A 15,834-nucleotide genomic window follows, 5' to 3' on the forward strand; every position below is an offset into this window, starting at 1 on the left:
TAGTAGAGTCATTTTCACAATGTTGATTCTTCCAATCCAAGAACATGGTATATCTCTCCATCTATTTGTATCATCTTTAATTTCTTTCATCACTGTCTTATAATTTTCTGCATACAGGTCTTTTGTCTCCTTAGGTAGGTTTATTCCTAGATATTTCATTCTTTTTGTTACAATGGTAAATGGGAGTGTTTTCTTGATTTTACTTTCAGATTTTTCATCATTAGTGTGTAGGAATGCCAGAGATTTCTGTGCATTAATTTTGTATCCTGCTACTTTACGAAATTCATTGATTAGCTCTAGTAGTTTTCTGGTAGCATCTTTAGGATTCTCTATGTATAGTATCATGTGATCTGCAAACAGTGACAGCTTTACTTCTTTTCCTATTTGGATTCCTTTTATTTCCTTTTCTTCTCTGATTGCTGCGGCTCAAACTTCCAAAACTATGTTGAATAAGAGTGGTGAGAGTGGGCAACCTTGTCTTGTTCCTGATCTTAGTGGAAATGCTTTCAGTTTTTCACCATTGAGGACGATGTTGGCTGTGGGTTTGTCATATATGGCCTTTATTATGTTGAGGAAAGTTCCCTCTATGCCTACTTTCTGCAGGGTTTTTATCATAACTGGGTGTTGAATTTTGTCAAAAGTTTTCTCTGCATCTATTGAGATGATCATATGGGTTTTCTCCTTCAATTTGTTAATATGGTGTATCACATTGATTGATTTGCGTATATTGAAGAATCCTTGCATTCTGGAATAAATCCCCCTTGATCATGGTGTATGATCCTTTTAATGTGCTGTTGGATTCTGTTTGCTAGTATTTTGTTGAGGATTTTTGCATCTATGTTCATCAGTGATATTGGCCTGTAGTTTTCTTTCTTTGTGACATCCTTGTTTGGTTTTGGTATCAAGGTGATGGTGGCCTCGTAGAATGAGGTTGGGAGTGTTCCTCCCTCTGCTATATTTAAGAAGAGTTTGAGAAGGATAGTTGTTAGCTCTTTTCTAAATATTTGATAGAATTCGCCTGTGAAGCCATCTGGTCCTGGACTTTTGTTTGTTGGAAGATTTTTAATCACAGTTTCAGTTTCAGTGCTTGTGATTGGTCTGTTCATATTTTCTGTTTCTTCCTGATTCAGTCTTGGCAGGTTGTGCATTTCTAAGAATTTGTCCATTTCTTCCAGGTTGTCCATTTTATTGGCATAGAGTTGCTTGTAGTAATCTCTCATGATCTTTTGTATTTCTGCAGTGTCAGTTGTTACTTCTGCTTTTTCATTTCTAATTCTATTGATTTGAGTCTTCTCCCTTTTTTTCTTGATGAGTCTGGCTAATGGTTTATCAATTTTGTTTATCTTCTCAGAGAACCAGCTTTTAGTTCTATTGATCTTTGCTATCATTTCCTTCATTTCTTTTTCATTTATTTCTGATCTGATTTGTATGATTACTTTTCTTCTGCTAACTTTGGGGTTTTTTTTGTTCTTCTTTCTCTAATTGCTTTAGGTGAAAGGTTAGGTTGTTTATTCAAGCTGTTTCCTGTTTCTTACGGTAGGATTGTATTGCTATAAACTTCCCTCTTAGGACTGCTTTTGCTGCATCCCATAGGTTTTGGGTCGTCATGTCTCCATTGTCATTTGTTTCTCGGTATTTTTTTATTTCCTCTTTGATTTCTTCAGTGATCACTTTGTTATTTAGTAGTGTATTGTTTAGCCTCCATGTGTTTGTATTTTTTACAGATCTTTTCCTGTAATTGATATCTAGTTTCATAGCGTTGTGGTCGGAAAAGATACTTGATACAATTTCAATTTTCCTAAATTTACCAAGGCTTGATTTGTGACCCAAGATATGATCTATCCTGGAGAATGTTCCATGAGCACTTGAGAAAAATGTGTATTCTGTAGTTTTTGGATGGAATGTCCTATAAATATCAATTAAGTCCATCTTGTTTAATGTATCATTTAAAGCTTGTGTTTCCTTGTTTATTTTCATTTTGGATCACCTGTCCATTGGTGAATGTGGGGTGTTAAAGTCCCCTACTATGAATGTGTTGCTGTCGATTTCCCCTTTTATGGCTGTTAGTATTTGCCTTATGTATTGAGGTGCTCCTATGTTGGGTGCATAAATATTTACAATTGTTATATCTTCTTCTTGGATTGATCCCTTGATCATTATGTAGTGTCCTTCTTTGTCTCTTGTAATAGTCTTTATTTTAAAGTCTATTATGTCTGATATGAGAATTGCTACTCCAGCTTTCTTTCGGTTTCCATTTGCATGGAATATCTTTTTGCATCCCCTTACTATCAGTCTGTATGTGTCTCTAGGTCTGAAGTGGGTCTCTTGTAGACAGCAAATATATGGGTCTTGTTTTTGTATCCATTCAGCCAACCTGTGTCTTTTGGTGGGAGCATTTAGTCCATTTACATTTAAGGTAATTATCGATATGTATGTTCCTATTCCCATTTTCTTAATTGTTTTGGGTTTGTTATTATAGGTCTTTTCCTTCTCTTGTGTTTCTTGCCTAGAGAAGTTCCTTTAGCAGTTGTTGTAGATCTGGTTTGGTGGTGTTGAACTCTCTCAGCTTTTGCTTGTCTGTAAAGGTTTTAATTTCTCTGTCGTATCTGAATGAGATGCTTGCTGGGTAGAGCAATCTTGGTTGCAGGTTTTTCTCCTTCATCACTTTAGATATGTTCTGCCAGTCCCTTCTGGCTTGCAGAGTTTCTGCTGAAGGATCAGCTGTTAACCTTATGGGGATTCCCTTGTGTGTTATTTGTTGTTTTTCCCTTGCTGCTTTTAATATGTTTTCTTCGTATTTAATTTTTGACAGTTTGACTAATATGTGTCTTGGCGTATTTCTCCTTGGATTTATCCTGTATGGGACTCTCTGTGTTTCCTGGACTTGATTAACTATTTCCTTTCTTATATTAGGGAAGTTTTCAACTATAATCTCTTCAAATATTTTCTCAGTCCCTTTCTTTTTCTCTTCTTCTTCTGGAACCCCTATAATTTGAATGTTGGTGCATTTAATGTTGTCCCAGAGGTCTCTGAGACTGTCCTCAGTTCTTTTCCTTCTTTTTTCTTTATTCTGCTCTGCAGTAGTTATTTCCACTATTTTATCTTCCAGGTCACTTATCTGTTCTTCTGCCTCAGTTATTCTGCTATTGATCCCATCTAGAGTATTTTTAATTTCATTTATTGTGTTGTTCATCGTTGCTTGTTTCATCTTTAGTTCTTCTAGGTCCTTGTTAAATGTTTCTTGCATTTTCTCTATCCTATTTCCAAGATTTTGGATCATCTTTACTATCATTATTCTGAATTCTTTTTCAGGTAGACTGCCTATTTCCTCTTCATTTGTTAGGTCTGGTGGGTTTTTATCTTGCTCCTTCAACTGCTGTGTGTTTTTCTGTCTTCTCATTTTGCTTATCTTACTGTGTTTGGGGTCTCCTTTTTGCAGGCTGCAGGTTCGTAATTCCCGTTGTTTTTGGTGTCTGTCCCCAGTGGCTAAGGTTGGTTCAGTGGGTTGTGTAGGCTTCCTGGTGGAGGGGACTAGTGCCTGTGTTCTGGTGGATGAGGCTGGATCTTGTCTTTCTGGTGGGCAAGTCCACGTCTGTTGGTGTGTTTTGGGGTGTCTGTGGACTTATTATGATTTTAGGCAGCCTCTGTGCTAAGGGGTGGGGTTGTGTTCCTGTCTTGCTAGTTGTTTGGCATAGGGTGTCCAGCACTTTAGCTTGCTGGTCGTTGAGTGAAGCTGGCTGCTGGTGTTGAGATGGAGATCTCTGGGAGAGTTTCACCGTTTGATATTATGTGGAGCTGGGAGGTCTCTTGTGGACCAGTGTCCTGAAGTTGGCTCTCCCACCTCAGAGGTACAGCACTGACTCCTGGCTGCAGCACCAAGAGCCTTTCATCCACACGGCTCAGAATAAAAGGGAGAAAAAGTAGAAAGAAAGAATTAATAGAAGAAGAAAGAAAGAAAGAAAGAAAGAAAGAAAAAGAAAGGGAGGGAGGGAGGAAGGAAGGAAGGAGAGAAGGAAGGAAAAAAGAAAGAAAGAAGATAAAGTAAAATAAAATAAAGTAAGATAAAATAAAGTTATTAAAATAAAAAATAATTAAGAAGAAAAATTTAAAAAAAAATAATGGACGGATAGAACCCTAGGACAAATGGTGGAAGCAAAGCTATACAGACAAAATCTCACACAGAAACATATACATACACACTCACGAAAAGAGGAAAAGGGGAAAAAATCATCAATCTTGCTCTCAAAGTCCACCTCCTCAATTTGGGATGATTCGTTGTCTATTCAATGTATTCCATAGATGCAGGGTACATCAAGTTGATTGTGGAGCTTTAATCCGCTTCTTCTGAGGCTGCCGGGAGAGATTTCCCTTTCTCTTCTTTGTTGTCACAGCTCCCAGGGACTCAGCTTTGGATTTGGCCCCGCCTCTGCGTGTAGGTCGCCGGAGGGCGTCTGTTCTTAGCGCAGACAGGACGGGCTTAAAGGAGCAGCTGCTTTGGGGACTCTGGCTCACTCAGGCCGGGGGTAGGGAGAGGTACGGAGTGCAGGGCGAGCCTGCGGCGGCAGAGGCCAGCGGGACGTTGCACCAGCCTGAGGTGCGCCATGCGTTCTCCCGGGGAAGTTGTCCCTGGATCCCGGGACCCTGGCAGTGGCGGGCTATAGAGGCTCCCCGCAAGGGGCGTGTGGATAGTGACCTGTGCTGGCACAGAGGCTTCTTGGTGGCGGCAGCAATAGCCTTAGCGTCTCATGCCCGTCTCTGGGGTCCGCGCTTTTAGCCGCGGCTCGCGCCCGTCTCTGGAGCTCCTTTAAGCAGCGCTCTTAATCCCCTCTCCTCGCGCACCAGGAAACAAAGAGGGAAGAAAAAGTCTCTTGTCTCTTCAGCAGGTCCAGACTTTTCCTTGGACTCCCTCCCGGCTAGCCATGGTGCAGTAACCCCTTCAGGCTGTGTTCACGCTGCCAACCCCAGTCCTCTCCTGGCGCTCCGACCGAAGCACGAGCCTCCAGCTCCCAGACCTGCCCGCGCCGGCGGGTGAGCAGACAAGCCTCTCGGGCTGGTGAGTGCCGGTCGGCACCGATCCTCTGTGCAGGAATCTCTCTGCTTTGCCATCCGCACCCGTTTCTGTGCTCTCCTCCATGTCTCCGAAGCTTTCCCCCTCCGCCACCCGCAGTCTCCGCCCTCCCACTGGTGCAGGTCCCATCCCTATCCTTTTGTCTCTGTTTATTCTTTTGCCCTACCGAGGTATGTGGGGAGTTTCTTGCCTTTTGGGAGGTCTGAGGTTTTCTGCCAGCGTTCAGTTGGTGTTCTGTAGGAGTTGTTCCACGTGTAGATGTATTTCTGGTGTATCTGTGGGGAGGAAGGTGATCTCCGCGTCTTACTCTTCCGCCATCTTAACAACCCCCCACCCCCTCTAGTGGTTTTAAGTGTAGGGTTAGATTGTTTATTTGAGATTTTTCTTGTTTCTTGAGATGAGATTGTATTGCCATAAACTTCCCTTTTAGAACTGCTTTTGCTGCATCCCATAGGTTTTGGGTTGTCGTGTTTTCATTGTCATTTGTTTCTATGTAGTTTTTAATTTCTTCTTTGATTTCTTCAGTGATCTGGTTATTTAGTAGTGCACTGTTTAGCCCCCATGTATTTGTGTTTTTTACAGTTTTTTTTTCCTGTAATTGATTTCCAATCTCATAATGTTGTGGTCAGAAAAGATACTTGATACAATTTCAATTTTCTTAAATTTTCTGAGGCTTTATTTGTAACCCAAGATGTGATCTATCCTGGAGAATGTTCCATGTGCACTTGAGAAGAAAGTGTATTCTGCCACTTTTGGGTGGAATGTTCTATAAATATCAATTAGATCTATCTGGTCTATTGTGTCATTTAAAGCTTGTGTTTCCTTAATTTTTTTTTGTTTGGATGATTTGTCCATTGGTGTGAGTGGGGTGTTAAAAGTTGCCTACCATTATTGTGTTAACTGATGATTTCTACTTTCATGGTTGTTAACATTTGCCTTGTGTATTGAGGTGCTCCTATGTTGGGTGCATAAACATTTATAACTGTTATATCTTCTTCTTGGATTGATTCCCTTGATCATTATGTAGTGTCCTTCCTTATCTCTTGTAACAGTCTTTAAAGTCTATTTCATCTGATATGAGTATTGCTACTATTAATTTGATTTCCATTTGCATGGAATATATTTTTCCATTTGCATGATTTCCATTTGCATGGAATTTGATTTCCATTTGCATGGAATATATTTTTCCATCCCTTCACTTTCAGTCTATATGTGTTCGTAGGTCTGAAGTGGGTCTCTTGTAGACAGTATATATATGGGTCTTGTTTTTGTATCCATTCAGCTAGTGTGTGTCTTTTGGTTAGGGCATTTAATCCATTTACATTCAAGGTGTTTATCGATATGTATGTTCCTTACCATTTTCTTAATTGCTTTGGGTTTGTTTTTGTGGGTCTTTTTCTTCTCTTTTGTTTCCCGCCTAGAGAAGTTTCTTTAGCATTTGTTGTAAAGCTAGTTTGGTGGTGCTGAATTCTGTTAGCTTTTGCTTGTCTGAAAACCTTTTGACTTCTCTATTGAATCTGAATGAGATCCTTGCGGGGGTAGAGTAATCTTGGTTGTAGGTTTTTCTCTTTCATCACATTAAGTATATCCTGCCACTCCCTTCTGGCCTGCAGAGTTTCTGATGAAAAATCAGCTGATAACCTTATGGGGATTCCTTTGTATGTTATTTTTTGTTTTCCTTTGCTGCTTTTAATATTTTTTCTTTGAATTTAATTCTTGTTAGTTTGATTAATATATGTCTTGGTGTGTTTTTCCTGGGGTTCATCCTGTATGGGACTCTCTGTGCTTCCTGGACTTGGGTGACTATTTCCTTTCTCATGTTAGGCAAGTTTTTGACTATAATCTCTTCAAATATTTTCTTAGACCCTTTCTTTTTCTCTTCTTCTTCTGGGACCCCTATAATTCGAATGTTGGTGCGTTTAGTGTTGTCACAGAGGTCTCTGAGATTGTCTTCAATTCTTTTCATTCTTTTTTCTTTATTCTGTTCCTCGGCAGTTATTTCCACCATTTTGTCTTCCAGCTCACTTATTCGTTCTTCTGTCAATGGACGTTTAGGTTGTTTCCATGTCTTGGTTATTGTGAATAGTGCCTCTATGAACATAGGAGTGCATGTATCTTTTTGGATTAGAGTTTTGTCTGGATATATGCCCAGGAGAGGGATTGCTGGATCATACGGTAATTCTGTTTTTGGTTTTCTGAGGAACCTCCATACTGTTTTCCGTAATAGCTGTACCCACTTACATTCTCACCAACAGTGTAGGAGGGTTCCCTTTTCTCCATGTCCTTTCCAGCATTTGTTATTTGTAGAGTTTTTAATGATGGCCATTCTGGCTGGTGTGAGACCATTCCTTTGTCTTTTCTCTACTTTCTGAGGGTTTACCTCAATGTTATCTTCCAACCCTTCTAGTTAGCTTTTTTTTAACGTCTGCTATCAGGTTTTTAATTTTCAAGAGTTATTTTTTCTGAATCCCACCTACCTTTTTAAAAAATTTGTCACAGGACTTCCTGGTGATCCAGTGGTTAAGAATCCCCCTTGCAGTGCAGGGGATGTGGGTTCCATCCCTGGTCAGGGAACTAAGATCCCACATGCCACAGGGCAGCTAAGCCCGTGCACGCTGCAACTACTGAGTCCGCATGCCACAACTAGAGAGCCCAAGCGCTCTGGAGCCTGCACACTGCAACAAAAGATTCCCTCATGCCGCAATGAAGATCTGATGCAGCCAAATAAGTAAATAAATACATTTAAAAAAATTTATTTATTTTATTTATTTACTTTTGGCTGCATTGGTTCTTTGTCGCTGTGCACAGGCTTTCTCTAGTTGTGGCGAGCTGGGTCTACTCTTTGTTGTGGTGCAGGGGCTTCTCATTGCGGTGGCTTCTCTTGTTGCGGAGCACGGGCTCTAGGTGCACAGGCTTCAACAGTTGTGATGCACGGGCTCAGTAGTTGTGGCTCGCAGGCTCTAGAGCGCAGGCTCAGTAGTTGTGGCACACGGGCTTAGTTGCTCCATGGCATGTGGGCTTTTCCCAGACCAAGGCCCAAACCCATGTCCCCTGCATTGACAGGCACATTCTTAACCACTGCGCCACCAGGGAAGTCGTAATAAATACATATATATATATATACACATATATATATATATATTTTTTGTGGTACGTGGGCCTCTCACTGTTGTGGCCTCTCCCGTTGCGGAGCACAGGCTCCGGACGCGCAGGCTCAGTGGCCATGGCTCACGGGTCCAGCCGCTCCATGGCATGTGGGATCTTCCCGGACTGGGGCACGAACCCATGTCCCCTGCATTGGCAGGCGGACTCTCAACCACTGTACCACCAGGGAAGCCCATAAATACATATTTTTAAAAAATTGTTGCTATTTCGTAGAAGCAATATCTTCTTTTATTTCTCTGAGGATATTAATCAAAATTTCCTTTTTTGTTTAAAATTTTCTGTTCCATGCATAGTTTATATTTCTTTCAATTCACTTTCTCCTGTTAATTTGTTTTGTTCTTTATCCTTATATTCCAGCTAATAGATGTCAATTGGCAGGCTATTAGATATATAAATCTGGAGTCAGTGGGAGAGGTCAGAGGATACAAATTTTATCAACCTCTTATAGCTGTTGAGAATATTAGCACAGAGCCAGGAATATAATTAGACTACAAATGTTAGATGTTACTTTTATTTTACTATTTAGTGACTGCATACAGCACATAGATGAACATAATTAACTTAACCAGTCCTCTGTCCTCTATTGTTACCAGCACTGAGCCTTTTTTCCTCAGTTTTTACTATAAACAGGAATGAACACCTTTTTGAAAACAGCTTTATTCATATATTTTAAAACTGTTATTATGGAAAATTTCAATCATATACAAAAGTATAGAAAATGATATAATGAACTCCTGTGTACCCATCACCTAGTTTCAATAATTACCCCTTTATGGTCAGTCATCCAAACATGTTCATGTTTAATGAAAAGTTTTGTTTTATTGATAGTATACAGTCATCCCTTGGTATCCATGGGGGATTGGTTCCAGGACCTCCACAGATACCAAAATCTGCAAAGGTTCAAGTACCTTTTAAAAAATGATGTAGTATTTGCATATAACTTACATACACATCTTCCTGTATGTATACTGTAAATTATCCCTAGATTACTTATAATAACCTAACACAATGTAAATGCTATGTAAATGGTTGTAAATACATTTGACCCTTAAACAACATGAGTTTGAACTGCAGGGGTATACTTATATTTGAATATTTTTAAATAGTGAATACTACAGTACCGCACGATTCACAGTTGGTTGAATCCATAGCTTGGGACGTCAAATTTGCAATAATCATGAATGTGGAGGGCCAACTCTAAGTTACACAGTACTCAGATTTTCCACTGCTCGGAGGGTTGGGACCCCTAAGCCTAGGGTTGTTGAAGGGTCACCTGTTCTATGTAAATCATTAATAGCACATGTCTAATTCAAATTTGCTTTTTGGAACTTTCTGGAATTTTGTTTTTCCTGAATATTTTTGATCTGAGATTGGTGAAATCCGAAGGGTGTTGGAACCTGCAGATATGGAGAGCTGACTGTATATAGATTTTATACCAGTGCTGTCCAATAGAAACATAATGTAAACCACAAATGCAAGCCACAGTTATAATTAAAAATGTTACTTAAATGTGATTTAAAATTTTCTAGTAGCTACATTTGAAAAAGAAAAGAAATAGGTGAAATTAATTTTAATGATATATTTTATTTTTCCAGTATATCCAAAATATTATTTCAATATATAACCAGTATGCAAGTTATTAATGACATATTTTACCTTTTCTTTTTGGTATCAAGTCTTCAAAATCTAGTATGTAGGGACTTCCCTGGTGGTTCAGTGGTTAAGACTCTCTGCTCCCAATGCAGGGGGCCAGGGTTCAATCTCCGGTCAGGGAACTAGATCCTGCATGCTACAACAAAGATCCTGTGCATGGCAGTGAAGGTCCTGCGTACCACAACTAAGACCCGGTGCAACCAAATAAATAAATATTTTTTAAAAAATCCAGTGTGTGTTATACATTTATAGCACATTTAAATGGGACTATGTACTTAGTGGCTTCCATATGAGAAAATGTATACATACCCGCAAAATATTATTTTGAAGTAAGTATTATCAATATATCCATAAACACTTCAGTATGTATCACTAATAATAATGTTCACATTAAAAAATTTCCTTAGTATAAATTTCTAGAAGTTAGAAATTGTTGGGTTGCTCATTTAAAATCTTGCAGCTTGGGGCTTCCCTAGTGGTACAGTGGTTGAGAGTCCGCCTGCCGATGCAGGGGACATGGGTTCGTGCCCCAGTCTGGGAAGATCCCACATGCTGCAGAGCGGCTAGGCCCGTGAGCCATGGCCGCTGAGCCTGCGCGTCCGGAGCCTGTGCTCCGCAATGGGAGAGGCCACGGCAGTGAGAGGCCCGCGTACCGCAGGAAAAAAAAAAATCTTGCAGCATATTACCAATAATTTTCCAGAATGTTGACACCAATTTACATCCCATCAGGAGTGCTTGATGGAGCCCACATCACCCCTGACAACACACCAGGAGTGTGTTTTTATCCCTGACCATGGTTCTGAAATCCAGAGAAAAGCAATATGACTTTCCCCCTGAAGAAAGGTCAGTTCTAAGTTCTAAGATGATTCAGAGGTGAGTTTTAGGCAGACAAGAACAAAGGAACAAAATCAGCGGCCTCTTAGAATATCACTTTTTTTTTTTTTTTAAGGAAAGAATAGGGCAAAGGACAAAAGGTAGAGGGGTGGTAAGAATAACAACAGACAGACTCTGGGTAAAGATGTATGATAGAACCCAAACATCTAATTGTATTCTTTCCTGACACTCCAGTAAAAGTAAAATAAGGCTCTGCTTAGATACTTGACAGTCCTTGTTTATCATCTCATTTTTAAGCGTGGGTAGGATAAAAAGGTGATGTAAGTTCTGAGTTGTTGACTCAAGCTTCACTATCGGATGACCTGACTGTGGAACTCCAGATGTCAGCACATTTTGTCCTTTCTCCTGGGCTGTTTGGGTTCCCCTTATATAGAAAACTCTTCTAAAGGCCTGTTTGGAGGGAGAGTTAGCCAGAACCTGAGGGTTGATGGGGTTAGTGGGCTTGAGGTCTAAACACTGAATATGCTCTGGTTCTCTAAATCCTACTGTTTTGGGTATGACACCTCCAACCTCAACTGTAACTTGTGCTTTCCAGTCCTCTTCCTGAGTTAGGGAGAGGTAGTCATCCATTAGCAAAGAATGGGAGAAGGGATTAGGGAGCTACTAATTCTTAAGCAACTTTAAACTGTTTTAATCTTTAATCTTTTGATCATCCTTATTTTATACCCACCAACCCAGCTTCCAGCTGTACATGATACCATGAACTCCTGAGCTTTCTGAAGATGCTGCTGTTTAAAATGGTTGATTCTCAATTTCCTCATTGATTTAGGATTAGGCTTTCTTGGTTTGCTAACCCATTAACCCTGGTCCATCAGCTTTTTATGTGTCAAATATGTTGTTGCCATTTTCTTCCCTCCTGTTCTCCCATGCTTGTGGATTTGTGCTGGTAGAAGCAGACTTTTAAAAAGCAGTCTGGATCCTAACCTCCTCCTTATTAAACTCTCTCCCTCTGCTGCATTCACTGCTCAGTTAATGGCAACCCCATATTTCCAGTTGCTCAGGCAAAAATTTTGGAATAATCCTAGACTCCTTCCCTCTCTCACCCCACATACACACATCAGCAAATCCTGTGGGCTCTATTTTCAAATACATGCAGGATCTAACGGTTGCTCAGAGCCTCTAGCATTACCACCCTGGTCTATACTACCAGCATCTTTTGTCTGGGTGATTCTAATAGGCTACCAATTGGTTTTCTTGTTTCTGCCCTTGCCCCTTTCACTTTATTTTTGTCACTGCAGCTAGAGAGTAAATCCTCTAAACCAGAAGCCAGATAGATGTCCCTCCTTTGTTCAAAACCCCCTAATGACTGTATCTTGCATAGTCTACTTCCTGCTAACTCTCTGACCTCATTTCCCACATCTTCTACTTTTTCATTCGGCTCCAATCACTTTGGCCTCCTCTCTGTACCTTGTGCTCCTACCGCAGGGCCTTTGCATATGCCGTTTCCTTTCCTTAGAATGCTCTTCTAACAAATATTCAAATGGCTGACATCTTCACTTTCTTCAAGTCTTTGTTCAAATGTCACCTTATCAGAAAAGACTTTGCTGACTTATTTGTGTGAAGTAGCAATCCCTGCACTCCCTATCCCCTTTACTATGCTTCATTTTTCTCTGGATTAGTTGTGACCCCCTATACAATATGTATTTAGTTTCTTAGTGTCAGTTTCCTCCACAGATGTCAGTTCATGATGGCAAGGACTTTGTCTATTTTGTTTATTAGTGTAGCCACGGCACCAAGAACAGGATCTGGCTCACAGGACGCTCACAATATTAGCTGAATGAATGAATATGTTAAAAGAAACTGAGCAATAGAGAGACTAAGAAGTTTAGACCAAGGTCACTCAGCAACAAATAGCAGAACTGGGATTCAAACCAGGTTTCTGTGATGTCAGAGCCTGAGTTATTAATCATTTTGTTTGATATTTGGGAAGAAGTTTTAATGAGATGTGTAACTGCTAATGGTATAATGCTATGAAAGAAGTAGATATAAAGATGTAACTCTAGCATGACCTTAACTATGTGAAAACGTATAGAGAAAAAAGATCCAGAAAGAAAGATATCATATATAAAGCAGAGTTTCTGAGTGCTTTTAAAGTATATTTTAAAACCCTCTTATTGTAGAAAATTGTGAAATACACAAAGCAGATAGAAACTATAGCAAACCTCCATGTACCCATCACCCCAGCCTCAAGGACCATCAAACCATGGACTAGTCCTGTCCCATCTGCATTCTCCCTTCCATGTTATTTTGAATCAATTCACAGATGTGATGGTCAGTTTTATGTTTCACCTTGGCTAGACTACAGTCCTCCATTATTCATTAACCTAATGTGATTAAAACCATAATCAGTCATTTTTAAGTAAGGGAGGTTATCCTACGTAATCTAGGTGAGGCTGCCCTGTGAGTTTCATACTTGCCTCACTAGCCCCAACAATCACATAATCCAATTTCTTTCAAAAACAATTTCTTATGAAATTGAAATTATATATATCAATGTATCTCCTATTGGTTCTATTTCTCGGATTAAATCCTGACTGCTGTACTGCACATACATCATTTCATCTGAAGTAGTTTAGCAAGTTTCTAAACAGTAAGGATTCTTGAAAAAAATCCACAATACCATTATCTTACCTAAACAAAACTTAACAGCAATTCATTGATAATATCAAATGTTTAAATTTCGAATTGTCTCATTATTTTATAAAATTAAAAAAAAACCTTTTTTTTGGCCACACCACATGGCATGTGGGATCTTAGTTCCCTGGACAGAAATCGAACCTGTGCTCCCTGCAGTGGAAGCACAGAGTCTTAACCACTGGACCACCAGGGAAGTCCCTGAAAATGTTTTTGAACTATGAGTTTTTTTCAGCATTTTAGTTATGGAGAGAAAAAAAGTGCACAACCAGGAAGGATTTTCTCCATGGCTCCAGCAGGGGGTGGCAGTGTCTCGTGTTTCAAGAGGAAAGTAACTTGTATCATTTCTCTCCCAGCCTTAGTCTCCCCGCCCAGGGCTTACTTAGCACATGATACACTTTTGGTAAATGTATGATGAGTGAATAAATAAATGGGTGAAGGAAATACTTTTTTATACTTTTATTCATTGGCTATACTCTGTGCCAGGTACTAGCTGAGTGCTAAATTTTCTCTTTTAAAAAAATTTACCATGAGGTACCTATTATCCCCATTATACATGAAAAAATCTAAGGGTCAAAGAGATTGAAAGACTTTGTGAAGATCATAGAGGTAGCAAGTAGCAAATCCTTGAGTTACCCCAGATCTATATTTTATTTGTAAATGCCATATAGGACATACAGAAAGCATATGAATGGTTGAAAAAAGAGAACACCTGTAACTATACCCAGTTATAGACATCACTGTCACCCCAGAAGTCTTGTTGTTATGGACTGAATGCTTGTATGCCACCAATACTCGTATGCTGAAAGCATACCCCTAGTGTGGTAGTGTTTGGGTATGGGGCCTTTGGGAGGTAATTAGGATTAGATGAGGTTATGAGGGGGGTCCACTGATGATGACGGGATTAGTTCCCTTATAAAAAGAGAGCGCTCACTCTCCCTTTCTGCATAAGCAAAGAGGGAAGGTCAGTGAGAAGGTAGCTGTATACAAACCAGAGAGCTCTCACCAGTACCTGAATTGGCCAGCACCTTGATCCTGGACTTCCCAGTTTCCAGCACAGTGAGAAAATAAATTTCCGTTGTTTAAGCAACCAAGTCTATGGTAGTTTATTATGGCAGCCCTAGCCAACTATGACATCTGTTTATCTCTTTCCAAACACAACCCCTATCTTCCTCCAAATTTAAGAGTAATAATTTCCTTGCTTTTCCTTAGAGTTTACCTTCTTTGTTTAGTTTTACCTGTTTTTGAACTTTATATAAATGGAATTATTCTATCTATCTACCTACCTACTTTATGACTTGCTTTTTAACCTCAACATTATGTTTGTAGGATCCATCCACATTGAGCATATATTTGTAGTTCTTACGTTTTTATGCTGTATGGTATTTTCTAGTACAAATATATTACTATTTATTCTTCCATTTTATGGAATGGGCATCTTGGTTGCTGGTAAGAACATTCTTAGGCATGTATCCTAATGTACATTAGAACACACATCTCAAAGGTATATATACCTTGGCCTGGAATTTCTGGGCTATCTGGTATGCATATCTTCAACATTATTAGACAATAGCACAGTTTCCCAGAGTGGTTGCACTAATTTACATTCCCACCTGCTGTAAGAGAGTTCCATTTTTCTATACTTTCACTAACACTTGGTATTGTCAGGCTTTTATATTTTGCCAGACTAATGGGTATATTGTGCTATCTTGTTATAGTTTTAATTTGCATTACCCTTATCTATTTAATGAGATTGAGCACCTTTTTATATTTATTGGACATTTAGATTTCTTCTTTTGTAAAATGTCTTTTCAAGCCTTTTGCCCACTGAGAAAAACTGGATCATCTGCCTTCTTCTCACTGATTTATAGCTCTTCATACAATCTGGTCCTTTATCCGTTATATATGTTGTAAATACCTTCTTCCACTCTATGGCTTGTCCTTTTACTCTTTTAATGGTGTATTTTGTTGAACAGAAGTTCTTAATCTAATGTAATCAACCATACCCAGTATTCTCTTATGGTTAATGCTTTTTATATAGTGTTTGAGAAACCCTTCCCTTATTCAAGATCTTAAATTTTTTCCCCCCATTCTATCCTAAAACCTTTGTAGGTTTATCTTTCACACTTATGTCTTTCACACTTACTACCTGGGAATGATTTTTGAAAATGTAAGAGGAAGGGGTTGAATTTCCTTTTTTCTCCATATGGAAATCCAATTGTCCCACATTTTTCACTACTGCTGTGATGTGACATCTCTGTCATAAATCATGCAGTTGTATGTGAATGGGTATGTTGGACTACAAAATTCTAAAGTCGAACTCCTAAGTGCCACGATACTGCCTTTGTCTGTGAAAGGAAATATGATGGACATAATGCATTTTAGACTTAACTAGAATCTCAACTCACAATCTCCATCTC

This window comes from Aethalodelphis obliquidens, unplaced genomic scaffold, assembly GCF_003676395.1.
Source record: "Aethalodelphis obliquidens isolate GAN/ISIS:26980383/991018 unplaced genomic scaffold, ASM367639v1 scaffold112, whole genome shotgun sequence".
In the NCBI taxonomy this organism is placed as follows: domain Eukaryota; kingdom Metazoa; phylum Chordata; class Mammalia; order Artiodactyla; family Delphinidae; genus Aethalodelphis; species Aethalodelphis obliquidens.